Genomic DNA, 9,180 nt, shown 5'->3' with positions numbered 1-9,180 from the left:
AAGGATAGCGGAGTCAGGGGGTATGGGGAGAAGGCAGGAACGGGGTACTGATTGAGAATGATCAGCCATGATCACATTGAATGGCGGTGCGTACAGGCTCGAAGGGCCGACTGGCCTCCTCCTGCACCTACTGTCTATTGTCTATCTCTGGAGGACATGGTATCAGGTCGAGACCCTTCTTCCGTCTACCTTCGCTTTTTACCAGCATCTGCAGTTTTTTTCCCTACGCATTCATAAGATCTTCCCAGTTTGATGACTATGGGCCGAATGGCCTGCCAGGTGTTCAGGTAGTGATGAGTCCTCCAAGGCGGCAGGTGGCGCCGCGGACACGGCGCCGGCCAGTGGTGGTGGTGATGATGTCCTCCCAGGCGACAGGTGGCGTTGCGGACACGGCGCCGGCCAGTGGTGGTGGTGATGAGACCTCCAATGCGCCAGGTGGCGCTGCGGACACGGCGCCGGCGAGTGGTGGTGGTGGTGATGAGTCCTCCTAGGCGGCAGGTGGCGCTGCGGACAAGGCGCCGGCCAGTGGTGGTGGTGATGAGTCCTCTAAGGCGGCAGGTGGCGCCCGCTTTGCCGTCGTGAGGAGAATGATGGAGAGAAAGATAATTCAATTTTTTTTTGTTACCGGAGGATCGGCGGGCTGGTGGGAGGGATAGCGGGCGGTGCCGGTGCCGGTGCCGGGGCTGTCGGCGGGCCGCGGAGGAGCGAGTGGGCGAGCGGCGGAGCGGACGGGCGGCCGGAAATGGTTAGGCCGCGTGACGTCACGGGGGAGCTTGTTTACGGAAGTGACATCGGGGGATGGAAGCGGTGGAGGAACCGGTAACCCGGGGCAACGGGGGCGAGTGGGGAGCAGGTAGGCCGGGGGGGGCAACATGGGGGTAACTAGAGGGGCAGGTATTGTTTAAAGGCGATGTTGTGTGCACTCAACAGATTTAGGAGCAAAGAGGTCCTTCTGCAGTTGTACAGGGCCCTCGTGAGACCGCACCTGGAGTACTGTGTGCAGTTTTGGATTCCAAATTTGAGGAAGGATATTCTTGCTATTGAGGGCGTGCAGCGTAGGTTTACTAGGTTAATTCCCGGAATGGCGGGACTGTCGTATGTTGAAAGACTGGAGCGACTAGGCTTGTATACACTGGAATTTAGAAGGATGAGAGGGGATCTTGTCGAAACGTATAAGATTATTATGGGAATAATGCAGAGGTTGCAGGATCAATTTATTCCAAAGAGGTGGAAAGACTCTAAGGGGAGTAAGAGACACCTGTGGCTGACGAGGGAAGTCAGGGACAGCATAAAAATTAAGGAGAGGAAGTATAACATAGCAAAGAAGAGTGGGAAGGCAGAGGATTGGGACTCTTTTAAAGAGCAACAAAAGTTAACTAAAAAGGCAATGCGGGGAGAAAAGATGAGGTACGAGGGTAAACTAGCCAATAATATAAAGGAGGATAGCAAAAGTTTTTTTAGGTACGTGAAGAGGAAAAAAATAGTCAAGGCAAATGTGGGTCCCTTGAAGACAGAAGCAGGGGAATTTATTATGGGGAACAAAGAAATGGCAGACGAGTTAAACCGTTACTTTGGATCTGTCTTCACTGAGGAAGATACACAAAATCTCCCAAATGTTCTAGGGGCCGGAGAACCTAGGGTGATGGAGGAACTGAAGGAAATCCACATTAGGCAGGAAATGGTTTTGGGTAGACTGATGGGACTGAAGGCTGATAAATCCCCAGGGCCTGATGGTCTGCATCCCAGAGTACTTAAGGAGGTGGCTCTAGAAATAGTGGAAGCATTGGAGATCATTTTTCAATGTTCTATAGATTCAGGATCAGTTCCCGTGGATTGGAGGATAGCAAATGTTATCCCACTTTTTAAGAAAGGAGGGAGAGAGAAAACGGGTAATTATAGACCAGTTAGTCTGACATCAGTGGTGGGGAAGATGCTGGAGTCAATTATAAAAGACGAAATTGCTGAGCATTTGGATAGCAGTAACAGGATCATTCCGAGTCAGCATGGATTTACGAAGGGGAAATCATGCTTGACAAATCTACTGGAATTTTTTGAGGATGTAACTAGGAAAATTGACAGGGGAGAGTCAGTGGATGTGGTGTACCTCGACTTTCAGAAAGCCTTCGACAAGGTCCCACATAGGAGATTAGTGGGCAAAATTAGGGCACATGGTATTGGGGGTAGGGTACTGACATGGATAGAAAATTGGTTGACAGACAGAAAGCAAAGAGTGGGGATAAATGGGTCCCTTTCGGAATGGCAGGCAGTGACCAGTGGGGTACCGCAAGGTTCGGTGCTGGGACCCCAGCTATTTACGATATACATTAATGACTTAGACGAAGGGATTAAAAGTACCATTAGCAAATTTGCAGATGATACTAAGTTGGGGGGTAGTGTGAATTGTGAGGAAGATGCAATAAGGCTGCAGGGTGACTTGGACAGGTTGTGTGAGTGGGCGGATACATGGCAGATGCAGTTTAATGTAGATAAGTGTGAGGTTATTCACTTTGGAAGTAAGAATAGAAAGGCAGATTATTATCTGAATGGTGTCAAGTTAGGAGAAGGGGGAGTTCAACAAGATCTGGGTGTCCTAGTGCATCAGTCAATGAAAGGAAGCATGCAGGTACAGCAGGCAGTGAAGAAAGCCAATGGAATGTTGGCCTTCATAACAAGAGGAGTTGAGTATAGGAGCAAAGAGGTCTTTCTACAGTTGTACCGGGCCCTGGTGAGACCGCACCTGGAGTACTGTGTGCAGTTTTGGTCTCCAAATTTGAGGAAGGATATTCTTGCTATGGAGGGCATGCAGCGTAGGTTCACTAGGTTAATTCCCGGAATGGCGGGACTGTCGTATGTTGAAAGGCTGGAGCGATTGGGCTTGTATACACTGGAATTTAGAAGGATGAGGGGGGATCTTATTGAAACATATAAGATAATTAGGGGATTGGACACATTAGAAGCAGGAAACATGTTCCCAATGTTGGGGGAGTCCAGAACAAGGGGCCACAGTTTAAGAATAAGGGGTAGGCCATTTAGAACGGAGATGAGGAAGAACTTTTTCAGTCAGAGAGTGGTGAAGATGTGGAATTCTCTGCCTCAGAAGGCAGTGGAGGCCAGTTCGTTGGATGCTTTCAAGAGAGAGCTGGATAGAGCTCTTAAGGATAGCGGAGTGAGGGGGTATGGGGAGAAGGCAGGAACGGGGTACTGATTGAGAGTGATCAGCCATGATCGCATTGAATGGCGGTGCTGGCTCGAAGGGCTGAATGGCCTACTCCTGCACCTATTGTCTATTGTCTAATGTCTATTAAGGGGTTGGACACGTTAGAGGCGGGAAACATGTTCCCAATGTTGGGGGAGTCCAGAACCAGGGGCCACAGTTTAAGAATAAGGTGTAGGCCATTTAGAACTGAGATGAGGAAAAACTTTTTCAGTCAGAGAGTTGTAAATCTGTGGAATTCTCTGCCTCAGAAGGCAGTGGAGGCCAATTCTCTGAATACATTCAAGAGAGAGCTAGATAGAGCTCTTAAGGATACCGGAGTCAGGGGGTATGGGGAGAAGGCAGGAACGGGGCACTGATTGAGAATGATCAGCCATGATCACATTGAATGGTGGTGCTGGCTCGAAAGGCCGAATGGCCTCCTCCTGCACCTATTGTCTGTTGTCTATTCTGTACCTCCTTATTCATCCAGGGTTTCCGGTTTGGGAACATCTATGTTTCCTTGTCCACCGTGACATTCTCCACACAGCAGTTGATGGAGGAGAACACAGTGGATGTGTACTCCTCCATGTCTACCTCAGAACTGCAGGTCGCCTGTTGTGCAAACAGGTCCCAGTCGGTGCGATCAAAGCAGTCCTGGAGTTGTAGGGTGGCATCCTCGGGCCACATTTTGACCGTCTTTGTTGCAGGTCTGGTCTTGTGGATGAGGGGTTTGTATGCGGGCAGTAGAATCCACGGTGGCGCGGCGGTAGAGTAGCCACCTTACAGCGAATGCAGCGCCGCAGACTCTGGTTCGATCCTGACTACGGGCGCCGTCTGTACGGAGTTTGTACGTTCTCCCCGTGACCTGCGTGGGTTTTCTCCGGGATCTTTGGTTTCCTCCCACACTCCAAAGACGTGCAGGTATGTAGGTTAATTGACTGGGTAAATGTAGAAATTGTCCCTGGTGTGTGTAGGAAAGTGTTAATGTGCGGGGATCGCTGGGCGGCGCGGACTCGGTGAGCCGAAGGGCCTGTTTCCGCGCTGTATCTCTAAATCTAAATACAATACAATACAATACATCTTTATTGTCATTGTACAGGGGTACAACGAGATTGGGAATGCGCCTCCCATACGATGCAATAAATTAATTAGCTAGTCAGTATTCATTTAAACAACCCAATGAAACAAATTGTAACAGTTTTAAAACAGAATAAAGTGCAAGTAGGTCTGTGCCGGTTCGCTGTGCGATATGACCATCCGGCTCAGCAGGACCCGTTCACAGCAGCTATGGCCCTGGGGATGAAGCTGTTCCTGAGTCTGGAGGTGCGGGCGTAGAAGGCCTTGTATCGCCTGCCCGATGGAAGGAGTTCGAACAAACTGTTGCAGGCGTGTGAAGAGTCTTTGTGGATGCTGGTGGCTTTTCTGAGCCATTGCGTGTTGTAAATGCCCTCCAAGGCTGGTAGCTGTGTTCCGATGGTCCTCTGAGCTCTATGGACTACCCGCTGAAGAGCTTTCCTCTCTGCCTCCGTGCAGCTGAGATACCACACAGGGATGCCATGTGTTAGAATTCTCTCTATGGTACAGCGGTGGAATGTCATCAGCAGCTGTTGGGATAGACCAGACTTTTTCAGTGTTCTTAGGTAGAACAGTTGTTGCTGTGCCTTCTTGACCAGCGCAGCAATGTTATTGGACAATGTTAGGTCCTCCGAAATGTGAGTGCCCAGAAACTTGAACCTGGACACTCTCTCCACACTGTCCCCGTTGATAAAGATCGGGGCGTATTCCCCGTTGTGTGACCTACGGAAGTTGATGATCAGCTCCTTGGTCTTGGTGGTATTTAGGGACAGGTTGTTATCAGAGCATCATGGCTGATCATTCTCAATTAGTACCCCGTTCCTGCCTTCTCCCCATTCCCCTGACTCCGCTATCCTTGAGAGCTCTATCTAGCTCTCTCTTGAATGCATTCAGAGAATTGGCCTCTACTGCCTTCTGAGGCAGAGAATTCCACAGATTCACAACTCTCTGACTGAAAAAGTTTTTCCTCATCTCCGTTCTAAATGGTCTGATTGTGGATGATCAGCCATGATCACGATGAATGGCGGTGCTGGCTCGAAAGGACAAATGGCCTCCTATTTTCTATGTTCGAAACTGCCCTGCCTGCAATGGGAAAGCCCCGACGCCCAGCTTTGTTATATCTGGTGTAGAGTTAAAGGAAGTTACACCCCAGAATGAGATGTGAAGAGTTATTAGTGGGACAGTCTCTAGAGTATATCGCACATACGGCAGGTGTGTGCAGAACTGATTTCTCGGTTGTTTAGGTTATTTGCTCTGTCTTTGTAACTATATAATATTTTGACAATGATTGATCTTATCTCCCTGCTAACTGTTCAATGGTTTTGTTTTGTGCTCCCTCTCACCATGTTTTCTTTAAGCGATATTTTTTTTACAACTACGTCAACTTGCATTTAGAAAGTGCCTTTTAACGTGGCAACACATCCCAAGATGCAACCATGCCCACTGGGAATGTTGTGTTCGGGTTTTTGCAAGTGGACCTTGTGACCATCTGACTTAGCGTAGAAAGAAATTAATTGTAATTGTAATTGATTTTATACCCAAGTACCCAACAAAACATGTAAATCATACAAGGAATTTAATTTGCCATACAGTCATACCAAAAAAGCAACAAAACTAGGTTACTAGGTTAATTCCCGGAATGGCGGGGCTATCATATGTTAAAAGACTGGAGCGACTAGGCGTGTATACACTGGAATTTAGAAGGATGAGAGGAGATCTTATCGAAACGTATAAGATTATTAAGGGGTTGGACACGTTAGAGGCAGGAAACATGTTCCCAATGTTGGGGGAGTCCAGAACAAGGGGCCACAGTTTAAGAATAAGGGGTAGGCCATTTAGAACTGAGATGAGGAAAAACTTTTTCAGTCAGAGAGTTGTGAATCTGTGGAATTCTCTGCCTCAGAAGGCAGTGGAGGCCAATTCTCTGAATGCATTCAAGAGAGAGCTAGATAGAGCTCTTAAGGACAGCAGAGTCAAGGGGTATGGGGAGAAGGCAGGAACGGGGTACTGATTGAGAATGATCAGCCATGATCACATTGAATGGCGGTGCTGTCTCGAAGGGCCGAATGACCTCCTCCTGCACCTATTGTCTATTGTCAAAAACACATAAGAATTTGACATAAATGTCCATCACAGCAGCTCCTCCACATTCCCCACTGTGATGGAAGGCAATAAAATCTTATCTTCTTTCCTCCTTTCTCTCCCACGGTCGTGGGGAGTTGAACCACCCGCAGTCGGGGTGATTGAAGCTCCCGCATCGAGGCGGTCAAAGCTCCCGCGATCAGGGCGGTCGAAGCTCCTGTGGCTTGGAGCTCCCAAAGCCGGCCCCTAGCCAGGGACCGTGAGCTCCACGATGTTAAAGTCCGCAGGCTCCCGCAGTTGGAGCTTCCGAGGTCGAACCCCAGCAAGAGGCCGCCAGCTCCATGATGTTAGGCTGCAGTGCAGACGGGGATACGATAAGGAAAAAGTCACATCTCCGACGAGGAAAGAGAAAAAAAAAGTTTCCCCCCCCCCATAATGCAAAACTAAAGATACACTAAAATAAGAAGGGTCTGAAGAAGGGTCTCGACCCGAAACGTCACCCATTCCTTCTCTCCTGAGATGCTGCCTGACCTGCTGAGTTACTCCAGCATTTTGTGAAATAAATACCTTCGATTTGTACCAGCATCTGCAGTTATTTTCTTACATACACTAAAATAACATTCAACTACAGACAAAAAAACAACAGAGAGAAAGGGACGAGACAGACTGTTGGCAAGGCAGCCATTGTACGGCAAAATGGGCCAAATGCACGCAGATGTGATTAGCCCACCATGCCAACTTGGTCGGCATGGACAAGATGCGCTGAAGGGCCGGTTCAATGTCTGAAGAAGGGTCTCGATCCGAAACGTCACCCATTCCTTCTCTCCAGAGATGCTGCCTGTCCTGCTGAGTTACTCCAGCATTTTGTGTCTATCTTTGATTTAAACCAGCACCTGCAGTTCTTCCCTGCACGTTCTATGGCTTTATATCCTCTGAATAAAAAGACGTCCCTTTAGAAATTTCTTTAGTCTAAGGGTGCTGAATCTGTGGAATTCATTGCTGCAGAGGGCTTTGGAGGCCAAGACTTTGGATATGTAGAAAAAAACCTGCAGATGCTGGTTTAAATCGAAGGTAGACACAAAATGCCGGAGTAACTCAGCGGGTCAGACAGCATCTCAGGAGAGAAGGAATGGGTGACGTTTCGGTTCGAGACCCTTCTTCAGACATTTGGTATGTTTAGTTTAGTTTAGCGATACAGCGCGGAAACGCGCCCTTCGGCCCACCAAGTCTGCGCCTACCCCACCGATCCCGGCATATTAACACTATCCTACACACACTAGGGACATTTTTACATTTATACTAAGCCAATTAACCTACAAGCCTGTACATCTTTGGAGTGTGGAAGGAAATCAAAGATCTCGGAGAAAACCCACGGAGGTCACGGGGAGAACATGCAAACTCCATACAGACGGCGCCCGTAGTCGGGATCGAGCCCGGGTCTCTGGAGCTGCAGGGCAGCAACTCTACCGCTGCGCCATCAATAAAGTGGAGATTGACAGATAGACAGATACTTGATCAGTAAGGGTGTCAAAGGTTAGGGGGAGAAACCAAGAGAATGGGTTTGAGAGGGAAAGAAAGATCGGCCACAATACGCAATAGGTGCAGGAGGAGGCTATTCGGCCCTTCGAGCCAGCACCACCATTCAATGTGATCATGGCTGATCATTCTCAATCAGTATCGCGTTCCCGCCTTCTCCCCATTCCCCTTGACTCCGCTATCCTTAAGAGCTCTATCTAGCTCTCTCTTGAATGCATTCAGAGAATTGGCCTCCACTGCCTTCTGGGGCAGAGAATTCCACAAATTCACAGCTCTCTGACTGAAAAGGTTTTTCCTCATCTCAGTTCTAAATGGCCTACCCCTTATTCTAAAACTGTGGCCCCTTGTTCTGGACTCCCCCAACATTGGGAACATGTTTCCTGCCTCTAACGTGTCCAACCCCTTAATAATCTTATACGTTTCGATAAGGTCCCCTCTCATCCTTCTATTGAATAGTGGAGTAGACTTGGTGAGCCAAAATGCCTAATGCTCCGATAACTCATGAATATGAACTATGGCTCTATGACTTGGAGCTTGGTGTCCACTGAGCCCAAGCAACATATGGAACAGTGGGAAGAAGGTCCCCACCCAAAACGTCACCTGTCCATGTTCCCCAGAGATGCTGCCTGACCCGCTGCGTTACTCCAGCATTTTGAGTTTAGTTTATTGTCACGTGTACCGAGGTACAGTGATAAGCTTTTGTTGCGTGCTAACCAGTTAGCGGAAAGACAATACATGATTGCAATCGATCCGTCCACACAGATACATGGTAAATGATCATGATCAGCCATGATCACATTGAATGGTGGTGCTGGCTCGAAGGGCCGAATGGCCTACTCCTGCACCTATTGTCTATTGTAAAGGGAATAACATGAATATTGTTTAGTGCAAGTATAAAGCCAGTACAGTCCGGTCAAAGATAGTCCGGAGGTCTCCAATGCAGATGCTGGTTTAAACCGAAGATAAGACACAAAATGCTGGAGTAACTCAGCGGGACAGGCAGCATCTCGGGAGAGAAGGAATGGGTGACGTTTCGGGTCGAGACCCTTCAGACTCGCTTCTCTATCTGTATGCCATCTATGTACACACTGGCCAGAAGCCTTGATCCATCCAGCTGGGCACCACTGTGGAGTCAAGGGTCAAGTATTTTAAAGAGGTTTGGTTTGACAATAATTGGTGCCGTGTGAATCGATCCAGACCCTCTGCTAAGGAATGTCGCCGTTTGATGAATGGTTAACGAGACCTTTTGTGGCCTGGGTTAAAAATTAAGTAGCAACTTTGGGATGTTTTTC

The 9,180-nt window shown here is 48.4% G+C and overlaps 1 protein-coding gene across 3 annotated transcripts in view; it reads left to right on the top strand.

Moving 5' to 3' along the window:
* The first annotated feature begins 709 nt into the window (after positions 1-709).
* Positions 710-9,180, top strand: part of stk11ip (serine/threonine kinase 11 interacting protein) — a 111,236-nt gene continuing 102,765 nt past the window's right edge. For 2 of the 3 annotated variants that reach the window (XM_078403253.1, XM_078403251.1), the window contains exon 1: positions 710-853. The gene's annotated coding sequence lies outside the window, so the exon portion shown is untranslated. Of the gene's footprint in view, positions 854-1,400; positions 1,462-9,180 lie in introns of those variants that run through there. The other variant, XM_078403252.1, reaches the window with a different exon arrangement.

The sequence above is a fragment of the Rhinoraja longicauda genome, chromosome 8 (genome assembly GCF_053455715.1).
Source record: "Rhinoraja longicauda isolate Sanriku21f chromosome 8, sRhiLon1.1, whole genome shotgun sequence".
NCBI classification, from domain to species: domain Eukaryota; kingdom Metazoa; phylum Chordata; class Chondrichthyes; order Rajiformes; family Arhynchobatidae; genus Rhinoraja; species Rhinoraja longicauda.
This window is presented reverse-complemented; position numbering and strand designations above follow the sequence as displayed.